General features: G+C 34.4%; 1 long non-coding RNA gene across 1 annotated transcript; it reads left to right on the forward strand.

Moving 5' to 3' along the window:
- Positions 1 to 577: 577 nt before the first annotated feature.
- LOC139787347 (uncharacterized) lies at positions 578 to 3,181 on the forward strand. Its single transcript, XR_011722612.1, has 4 exons — positions 578 to 814; positions 1,659 to 1,818; positions 2,040 to 2,142; positions 2,224 to 3,181. It is a non-coding gene; the product is annotated as an uncharacterized lncRNA (long non-coding RNA).
- Positions 3,182 to 11,323: the final 8,142 nt, after the last annotated feature.

Here is an 11,323-nt window from a genome sequence, read left to right on the forward strand (position 1 = left end):
ACTAAAGTATTTTTTTGAAATATTATATAAATATTTATACATATTTCATATATATGAAGAAAAAATCTCATAAAAACTTTATTCAATAGATTATTAAAATATAGAATAAATATTTTATATATAATTTATGGTAATTAAAAATAAATATTGTAGTAATATTTGTTAAATATTTATCAAATTTTGCTGGGAATGCCACCTCTTTCATAGAGTGTAAATTACTATAGCGCGCACCCGGCTGTATATATGATCGAAAGAGGTATAGAAACATATATATTACTTATTAGTGTGTATTTTTATGAAATTTTTTTAATATCGGTATAAATAATTTTACTTAATTTGAGCATGATATGCCCGTGTATAATTCAGCAAGTAAAGATTGTTAGGACGATTCGTTTTCAAATACTTGACAGCGCGGACATATCATCTGCGTGCGTGATGCAGTGTCGCACGAAATATATGCGCGCGCAACTCAATTGGTCGACGGTGTCGTTAAGGTGGCAGCCGCCCCTGCGTCGTTGTTGCGCGGCACGTCCCTTCTATCATTTTCTACGACCTTCGACCATTGTTCGCCAAGTCATCTTGTCGTGATCGTCTTGGATCGTCTGTGATCGTGCGGCCGGCAGTTCAAAGTCCTGCGTAATATTATAATTAAGTCATGTATGTAGTATTAAAAGTCGCGTATATATATAGTTATAGTCTCGCGTTGTAGTTCGTAAAAATTTTATCGGCCAGTGTCGTTATATATAAAGCTACGTGTGGCTTTCCATAGCCTTTACAGGGAATCAAGTGTTAAGAAATACAGCAGGTGATACAGGTACGTGTACGTTAATTAGCTTTGAGTGCGTTCCCCTTAACGCTAACAGCGCTCATCATATATAAGGATCATTCGTCCTGATGGTTAACATTTGACAAACAAGGATGAAATGATTCTAAGAGTCTTGTGAGTGTTAAGTGTAACGCAGCCTTTATGTCTCGTTGTCCCCGGTTATCCTTTTTCATTCTATCCTCATTTCGTGCACACCACGTGAGGTCTGACTATTTCGGCCAATACTCTCGTACTCTCGTCGTTGCCGTATTTGTTGCCGTGGCTATCACTTTTTCCAAATCGCTAACTTAGCGACGCTAAGGGCTCATGCACAATGCCAGATAAAGGAACAAGGAATTATAGCCAATTTCTTCACCGTCAGATAATTCTATCCTTCGGTTAACCTTACTCTTCATTTCTTTCTAACCTGCCCCCTTAGAAAGAGATGAAGAGTGAGGTTAACCGAAGGATAGAGTTATCCAACGGTGAAGAAATTGGCCCTTAAACATAGTAATAGTCGCATCTTTTTTCAAGACACGGAATTCTCTTTATGTTTAATTCCTTGTTCCTTTTCCTCTCATTGTGCATGAGCCCTAAAGGCCAAAGCACATAACAGGCGTAGCAAATGTACTTGCTTATATTGCTTATTGCAATTACTATTATTGCTACGTCATGTTATGTGCTTTGACCTGAAAGCTGCTTTGCAATGTTTTATGCTTGTTGTAATATTCATAGATTAATATATACTTTTGGCTCTGGCCAAATTTAAAAGCATACGAATCACGTAACAATATATTAAATTAAATTTTGAGAATTATTATTAATTGTATTTATAACTGTAAATTTGTTTCAGGTTGAATTTTTGAAGCAAAAAGGAGGTCCGGATGTGCGGTCTCACGTGTTTAATATATTAAACAGTACAATCAGCAATTTCGTTGCAACACAGTATAGCTATAAGGGTCAAAAAAAGAAAAAAAGATTTCTGGATCTAATGTTCAACACCTGTATATATAGTAAGTAATTGTTAATAACATATATATTTTTAAGATTATAAACAAATTTTTTACACTTTATGTTTTTATTTTATTTAATATTTTGAATTTACTTTTTTGAATTTAAATTTACGTAGTAATTAAATGTGAAATTTACTACGTAAATTTTGATTTACTACTGAAAAACACATCTATCTTTCAATCTTACAGACTCACGTAAATACTTATGTATTTTTTTACAGAAGCTGCACAAATGCACACACCTTCAGCGACAGATAATAATGTGAGAACCGCTATAGCTGCTTGGCTTGATAATTCATCATCTCGTTTAAAAAATGAGCATAAGTAAGTAGAAGAAACATTTTTTTAAAACAAGTTTTTTATGTTACAAATGTAAGATAAATAATTAAAAATTATTTGTTTCAGTAAACGTGCTAAAGAACCTAACCTTAGAATGACTTTTGAAGATAATTCTGACGAAAATTAAGATTGATGGAAGGAGATAAATCGAAGAGGAGAAGGAAGAAAAAAAATAGATATTGTACTCATTGTTGTCCGCAGTCTGTAATTAGGCTAAATAGTACTTTCCATGGGAAATGGCCCATTTTATAAACAAACGCGGCCCGACGCCGTGTGACGAAATATTACCGAACGATAATTAACATATTGTTGCATCCAAACCGGCCGACTGTGTGTGGTATAGCAGGAGAATTTAACCGCGCAATTAACGAATTTGCCGAGAGTAATGCGAGTGCCGACATTGCTCTTTTCATAGAGAGTGGTGAGCTGAAAAATAATATCCTGGGTTACCTTACTTCGTGCGTATTTTTATAAAATAACATTGTGCCGAATGAAATATTTGAAAAGTTTACATTGTTTGCGACATTTTTTTATGATAATATCAATCGAGATATTAATACTCATGCATCTGTTGCATCAACTTTTTTTACAACATGTAACGAGACTATATTTTATACTTGCAGATTTTAACGGCACAATTAATTACATTCCGTTTTCTATTTTTATATGTATTAAGTGTATTATCGCGTTATCTAAATTCTTCATATTTAAATTCTTTCTCGAACTTTGTTAAGACTCATGATAGATGTGATTCCTTTACGATCTTGAATTCTAAATGATCGTTTTAATTGTGTAGGCTTTATGAAAGACTAATCTTTCTTAATATAGAACTAAAAGTGTATTTGTGTTATTTATTATAGCAACACTATTATTGAGATTAACAAAGCACGAGAAAGTAAAAGACAAAATTGTCAAAATGCACGTTGTCTAAAATACATAGCAAAGCGTTTTTTTTAATATTACATAGAATATATATATATTCATTTAAAAATTTTGTGCAATAAAAAGTGCAATGAAAAAGAAAGACATTTTTGTTAATATATATCATTAGACTCGTGAAAATGTCAATAAATTAATTAAAAGACGGCGATACGAGTCAAGCGCGGTACGTGGTGCGCAACTAGAGAAATAATAGTTACAGAAGTAACTATTATGTAATTCGTTACTTCTGTAACTATTATTTCTCTAGTTGCGCACCACGTACCGCGCTTGACTCGTATCGCCGTCTTTTAATTAATTTATTGATATTTTTGTTACCTTTCCAAAAACCTTTCCTAAACATTTCGTGAAGAAAGTAACAATATTTTACAAAATATTTATCATAATTATTTAATAAATATTTAATAATATGTACCATAATATTTATGATAAACATTTTATAATATTTATAATAAATATTTATCATCTGTTCAATCGAAGACTACAAAATATTTATGAATATTTTGATAAATATTTATAAAATATTCAAATAAATCTTATAAATATTTTGTAATATTTTATAAATATTGTGTGCTGTTTGGGAAGGCACTGTCGGCGACTTCCACTGTTGCTGCATCTTCCGGCTCAGTCGTTGTTACCTTGGCCTCGAGTGCCGTGCGCAATATGGTTATTTCAAAAAAGCGGGCAAAGGGTGTTCTCAAATGTAAGGATGTATGCGGTGGTAACTCAGATCGTTACATTTATGTAAACGAGTTGTTATCCAAGAGCACTTACGACATGTTACAACGGGCTAAGAGTGCTGCTAAAGAGAGGTCGTATAAGTATGTCTGGGTAAGGAATGGTCAAATATGTGTTAGGTCTTCTGATGGTCAACCTGTTATTCATATTGATTCCGACACTAATCTAGCTAAGCTTATCTGACTGGTCCGACCGGCTCGTCCCTTGTTCTTTGATCGTTCGGCTTAATTAACATGTAATTCTTCTGGGATACGTTTTGCTGAACTCAACGCTTATTCCTTTCGTGGACATATCGACTTGCTTGCACGTGAAATTGGATAACATTGTTTCTGGTATAGAACTTCTAGTGCTTTCATTCCTTATTATTAGTTCGTAAATTGCGCTGCGCCTTAGTTCTTAGTTTTATATACACTATTTAGTTCTCTTTAGTAATATTGCTCCTTATCTTATTCTTTTTCACTGTACTTATTATTAGTTAAGTTGCGTTAGTTCTTAGTTTTTTACAGGGTATATTATTGAGATTGCTGCTGCTTGCCTTATGAGAGAGAGCATGCACATCATACTAACTTCTGACCGCTATATTTCGCTTTTGTTTATATCTTATTGTATCTCTGCATCTTGTAACTGCTATATTATTGTAATTGCGATATTATTGTAACTGCTATATTACTTTTTTTGCCCTTTAGCCATTGCTTGGGCATAATAAATTATATCTATCTATCTATCTATCTATCTATCTATCTCTCTCTCTCTCTCTCTCTCTCTCTCTCTCCCTCTCCCCCCCCCTCTCTCTCTCTCTCTCTCTCTCTCTCTCCCTCTCTCCCTCTCTCTCTCTCTCTCTCTCTCTCTCTCTCTCTCTCTCCCTCTCTCTCCCTCTCTAAAATGCTATAAATTGAAAAATATTACTTTTTTATCGACTGAAATTCAATTCCGTCGTATACAATTCTTTGAGATTCACTCAATTATTTCCTTAAAAAATTGGAAAAATTTCGTAACCGATTTCCAAAAAGATACCGGTTCCCAAAAAGATCGGTAACAAAAAACTATACAGTTTATAACACTCCCCGGGAAATTCTACCCCTGTTTTATATGTAATTCTTTAAAATTCGATCAATTATTTCCCGAAAAATTAAAAAAACCGGTTTCCAAAAAATCAATAACAAAAAACTATACACATAGTGGCACTCCCCGGAAAATTCTACCCCTATTTCATATACTTTTGGTGAAAATTCGGTTCAGGGGTTTGGGCTGGGCGTTGATGAGTGAGTGAGTCAGTCAGGACATCTTCCTTTATATATATAGATATAAAATTATATATAATTTTACGTGAGGAATCAGATATAATTTTATATAATTATATAGAATAATATATATTTTATATAATTATATATGTAATATATATTATATATAATAATATATAAATATATATGTTGAAATTTTCTGATTTATACAAAATTATGTATGCTTATATATAAATATATATAAATATATATACTTATATATAATTATATAAAATTTTATATAATTTTATATAAGGATCTAGATATAATTATATTAAATTATATAAAAGAATACATATTTATATATAATTATGCATAATTTATATGTTTTTATATAGTTATATATAATTTTTTTTTTCCCGGGAATACAAACAAATTTCTTTTTAAATGAGAGAAAACAAATCTAAGATGACTGTTAATATGATTTAAGTGGAAAATGTAGTGACCGTAATAGTAATAAGTGAGTAAGTCATAGGAAACGTTATCGCTATGTTAACATTTACGTCCCTGAACGTCGACGCCTTTGAGTTACACAAGTGCAAGCAGACATATGCGCGTCGCACTTCCATCAGTTTTCTAGATTCCTTCTCGGGCATCTCTATGGAACTTTAAAACTTTAATCTCGACGTGGTCAGCGCCCGAAGATAATGCAACAATGGAACCGTCGAGTTGAAGGCAGATGCACCTGGAAAGCCTGGGAAATCATGATTTCGCAACGCGCCGCACGTTGACGTACTGTAACGAGATTCGCCGGCCTGGTAGCCTGTGTTACGAGGTAAACAATCCCTCGTGTGTACCGTGCTACGCTTAAAATTGAATTTTTTATTTCGAAGAGCGGGCGAAACATGAATGCTGTTTCAGCAAAAATATCGCGCTCACAAACAGCACGTCACGCTCTCTCTGCCTGCAGGCTTCGAGAGACTCGGAAGTGAGCATTTTCGAAGGGCTGAAAAATCCGAATGCGCCGAGTTATCGTGTAGTAGAGTATCGTACATCGGATATTTGAGCGAAAATTGTATGACGTTAATGAGAAATTCGTTAATGAGAAATTCGTTAATGAGAAATTCGTTTTACACGTGCTTTAATATGTTCGCTCACGGAGATAGCGTGTGATACATTATATCGCATATTATTCACGCTTAACGCGTCGGGTCACGAACTTTAATTTAACACTTTTGTATTCTATACGCATCGCTATATACGATGAACGAAACTGATTGACTAAAAATGATAACGCTTATCCGAAACAGCTTTTAATATCGAAAAGTTATTTGAAACGCATTTATAATGGGACCGAAACGTTCGAATATAATCCACTGAGTAATTTTACTGCATAGCGATCCATTCTTTGCATTAATATCCTTTATTATAAAACATGATAAATTAAGTATCATATTTTTTTTACTAAAATATAACATACAGAGTGACAATCGGGAAGTTAATGAGACTAAATAGCTGTTATTTTGTGCAATGTGTAAATAATTTGTTCTTTATTTAGTATTTATTTTACAAGTTTATATTAAGTGTGTATATTTTTTCACCACGCTCTAATAAAAATGATGGATTTTTTTCTACAGTATAATATTTAATTTATTTCATTCCGTCCACTTATTACGAAATAACAGATATTTAATTATTTTAGCAACTTCCTGATTGTTATCCTTTATTATAAGTTTATTTTATAATGTAAGTAAAAAGTACTTTGCTGTAGCAGTAATTTATTTCAGTAATATATATATGTGTACATATAATAGAAATAAATTACTATGCATTTAATAAATATTATAATATTCAATAGATAAATAATTATTAAATCAAATATTACAATATTCAATGACAAGTGTTTCTCAATGTTAAAATAAATTATATATATAATGTTTGTTTATTAAACTGTCGAATCTGCAATAAACACTTTCCATGCAATGCGTGCATGGAAATACCGTTGAATGTGCAATTTTAATCGCGCGCGTGGAAACCAAGGGTCCTGCGAAATGGAAATACATCACTGATTATAATACGTGTGTATTACCGTACACAATGTCAACGTACCATCATTGACAAAACATGTACGCACCTGCAGCTGCGACCTGCCACGTCATAAAAGGAACAGCACATTACGTTATGGTGTATCCGCACAGGGTGTGCTTAGGATTTGTGGGAAACGGACAATTTTGTCGCTTTGAAACGTGATTGGGACATCGATTGCCCATGTGTCGATTAACGCAAGGTGTTGAATAATCGAAAAGATCATTGTTCGAAAGCTCTTTGACAGTTTTAAAAAGAGAATATGCGTCGTTCGCGCAGCATTATTGCCTTTACAAATTTAATGCAATACAAATTTAAAATAAATTATATATAAATTAATTAATATTGAGTTATATATAAATTATATATAAATTAATTAATATATTGAGTTTTGTCTATAATTGCATATATACATTTAGCAAAACACATTTATACATCTTCGTTACCCCTTTGAAAATAGAAAAATATTATTCGAGATACTGTAGGCTTGAAGGAATAACTATAGATATACCTACTATAAAAAAATTTGTTCAAGCTTACTATTTTCGAAATTTCAAGATAAAGAAATTATTTAAAATCGAACGACGATACTATAAATTTAATAATAAGATATAATTCCAAATTTGTTCAAAGAATCTTTCTTAGTTTTAAAAACGCGATAATTCAAATAATATCCATTGTTCAACTACGAGAACTATAACCGGTATTCATAGTCGGATCTTATTTCAAGACCGTCTTTAAGTAATGTTTTAGGATGCTAATACGGCTCTGTGATTGGTTCATAACAATCTTAAGATTGTACTATTGTACTTAAGACGGTCTTAAATATATAAGATCCGACTATGAATATCGACCTATAATTTTAATCATTTTGAAAAAACTGTATAACTTCAATATTGTTCTTATAATGCTTGTTTTAGACGTATACACCGCAATGCATTATAATCCTTAGATGTATTTCCTGCCCAGTTGCCACTTGACGTTCCTCAAGCCATTGTATCTTTAAAAAATAGATACAATTTCAAGCAACGCGAGTGTTTGGTCAAAAGTTCCGCTATGATTTCCAGGCAAAACGGCTCGCGTGCGTATCTTCAGCAGCACCTAGGCCCGACAGAGAGCTGGGTCCGAACCTGCGGTCAAGGAGGGGCAGCTTGAAGAGAAACAGGAGGGGAAGAGGAAACGAAAGAGAAGGAGGAAGGTCGCGGCGCGCTTGGTTGGGCGCGTTTAGTCAACCTGGTGGCGCCGAAGAAACAACTGTTGGCGACGCCTGGCGAGTTGGAGTAACCTGCGGAGTTGGAATTGCGGAGAAATTCGTACGAATCGGCGTTGGGAAGGGAAAGAAAAGAACGAATCGCGCGCGTACGGCCGATCGAAGAGTTCGGCGTGGCCGAGAGTTCCAGAGGAGTGCGGAGTGTTTCGAATTTTCTCGGGGGAACTCGCGGTGTGGTGTTCGCGGGAATTGGCGGGCGGGTGCGCGCGTTTTGTGAAATCAAGCGGAATCCTCGTTAACAGGTGGGACGCACGATGGTAGTGACCAAAGACCCGAAGACGATGGTCACGATGGAGCTGATGAATCCGTACGAAAAGCCGCCGAGCATGTCGGTCAGCCAGACCATGAGGACCTTTCTGTACAATCGCGAGACCGGCGCGTTTATGGGCAGGACCGCCAGTAGCTGGGGTAAGCGCGGTGTTGCCAGCTTTAGAATTTCTTCCGCGCGATGTCGAAGAAATTGTGTGGTAGCTGTCCGAGGGAGTTCACGGTGCGGTCTCGTGTGAGAGTATATCGATGGTATATCGTTAAACGCGGGATCGGACATCGCGACTGTCGATACCTAGATACCTTGCCCGATTCTTTCCGCAGGTGTGGAGACACACCTAGGATCGCGTTTTCCGCAGCGTGGCTCGATTCCAAAGCGCCTCGATATATGCTTTTACTCTCGCCGAAGAAGGTTCGCCTATCGGCCGACGCGTTTGGAAAACTCGAAAGTTTATACTCTTTTTTTTCTTTTTCTTTTTTCTAAACAAAAATTGGTTTGATTCGCCAATTCGTTACCGATCGCGCGTCGATTATTTGATCGACTCCATTACTCTATTGTCTGGGAAATACTAATCGCCAATATTAATCGCTCCGATACTTTCCATCGGCTATTACTTTGGGGACACTCGTATTGATGTACGCAAATCGAAAACAGAGTTTTGGAATTTTAATACTATCGGAGTATCCGCGCGGAGTATCGTAAATACTTTTTCTAGATAAAATGTCAAAGGAGATACCACGTGCAGGGCGTGTCAGAAGTCGCACACTTTCTGCATAGTCTTCTTATTGTTAGCAAACTCGAAATAATTGAGTAGAGTTGACTTTCTTTAACGAAAACTCGATTACGCCCTATCTATATTTTTTTTCTCTCTCCCCACGTGACAAAAAAATAAAAAAATAAACTAAAAATATAATTTTATTAATATTTGACATGGAATTTAACACGGAAACTGATAGACAGAAATGTAGGTAAAGAAAATTTTGAAAATGGATTATAAAGAATATACGTGTAAAATATGCTTTAATATAATAATGAAGCAAATTGTAGATTTAATTAGGCAAATTCTGGTCTATGATCGTAATGGTGAAAATTTAACGTTTAAAGCGTAACTGTGACGTTTAAAGTATTTGTATTTAAATAAAGTATAACTTAAGTATATTTAATATCATGTGAACTTGAAAAATAAAGTCAAAAGAACAAATATAAATGTAAAGTATAGTGTCAATGTCACTTACAGGATGCACGTGTTGTAAACAATCCTTATGATATCATCAATCTGCTGCAGTTTATTTTGGGATATTTTCAGCCAGTGGTTGAAAACAGATGTTAATTTTGTACACCTATGTTTTTCAGTACATTGAACAATGTATTTAAGCGGCTCCAAAAGTTTCTATACGACAAAAATCATGACTTTTATTCTATTGTGCATGAGATCAATAACGAAACAAAAAGTAAGATACGAAAGTTGAATTGAACGAAGAATTGAATTATAAAATTGAAAGAAGAAAAGGGAGAATGGGGTATATATAGGACTGAGTGGTCAGAACTCCCCTTCTCCTCTCGCGCGAGCTTCTCACTACTTCTTTCGTATTCTAGTGGAAGAGGAAGGTCTTATCTCCGGGTGTAATTTTATGCTCGTCCGGTCTGCGGCGTGGGAACCGTCCTCCCTTGATCGGAAATCGGATAAATAATCGATATCTCTATAATTGATATCTCTCTATTATTAATCTGGTAAAATACATAAAACAAAGTGTCAATCGAACGCATATTACGTCAACTGGCTATTTAAAGGTTCTGAGTTTAATTTTGTTCGCACGTAACAACAACGCATAACGGTGAGACCGCTGTCTTCTGTGACGTGTTCTTCTTATTATTTATTATTATTTGTTATAATAAGATATTTATTATAACACAACTTTTTCTAGTTAAAATTAAAACTTTTAACAAAAAAATGTAAGTTTTATATATTATTTTAATAAGAAATTTTAATGCTTTTATTTGTAAAATGTAAAATTAATTTCTTTCTCAAGGACTTTCGACAGGATTGGCAGTAAGCTTATTGGTTTATAGGATGATGGTTCTTCTGGTTCTTTCTTTGGTTTCGGGATTAGTATTATTTGGGCTACTTTCCATTGCGCTGGGAAATAACTGAGGCGTATTATAGTATTAATACTATTGTTATAAATCTCAACGCTTTTGGAGGAAGTTCTTTTAATATTTTCCCGTTTATTAGTTCATATCCAGGAGCCTTGTTAGCTTTTAAATTATTTATTGTTTTTTTGACTTCCTCAGCTTTATTTTTTGCAAGGGCATTTCCGCTTGCGATGGCGTTGCTAGGTATTTCATGATTGTTGCTTCCTCATAGAGGAAGCTTTGTTTTCCGTGAATTTCATATATGAACCTTTGATTGCGCATAAAGTTGGTCTAGTCAATCAAATTTAAATGAATTATATATGAAATAGGGGTAGAAGAAACCAACGAAGAGATTGGTTTTTGAGTTTTTTCTGTCAATATGTTCAGATCGTTGTAAAACGTCGAAATATCGCCTAAAAAAACATGTCCGTATGTGTGTGTGTGTGTGTGTATGTGCACATTTGATGTTGTGGTTGCTCTAACTTCCGCAAATATTGAGATATCGGGCTGTTT

This window comes from Temnothorax nylanderi, unplaced genomic scaffold (assembly GCF_030848795.1).
Source record: "Temnothorax nylanderi isolate EJ_2023f unplaced genomic scaffold, tnyl_v1.0 TNYL_tig1452_pilon, whole genome shotgun sequence".
Classification (NCBI taxonomy): domain Eukaryota; kingdom Metazoa; phylum Arthropoda; class Insecta; order Hymenoptera; family Formicidae; genus Temnothorax; species Temnothorax nylanderi.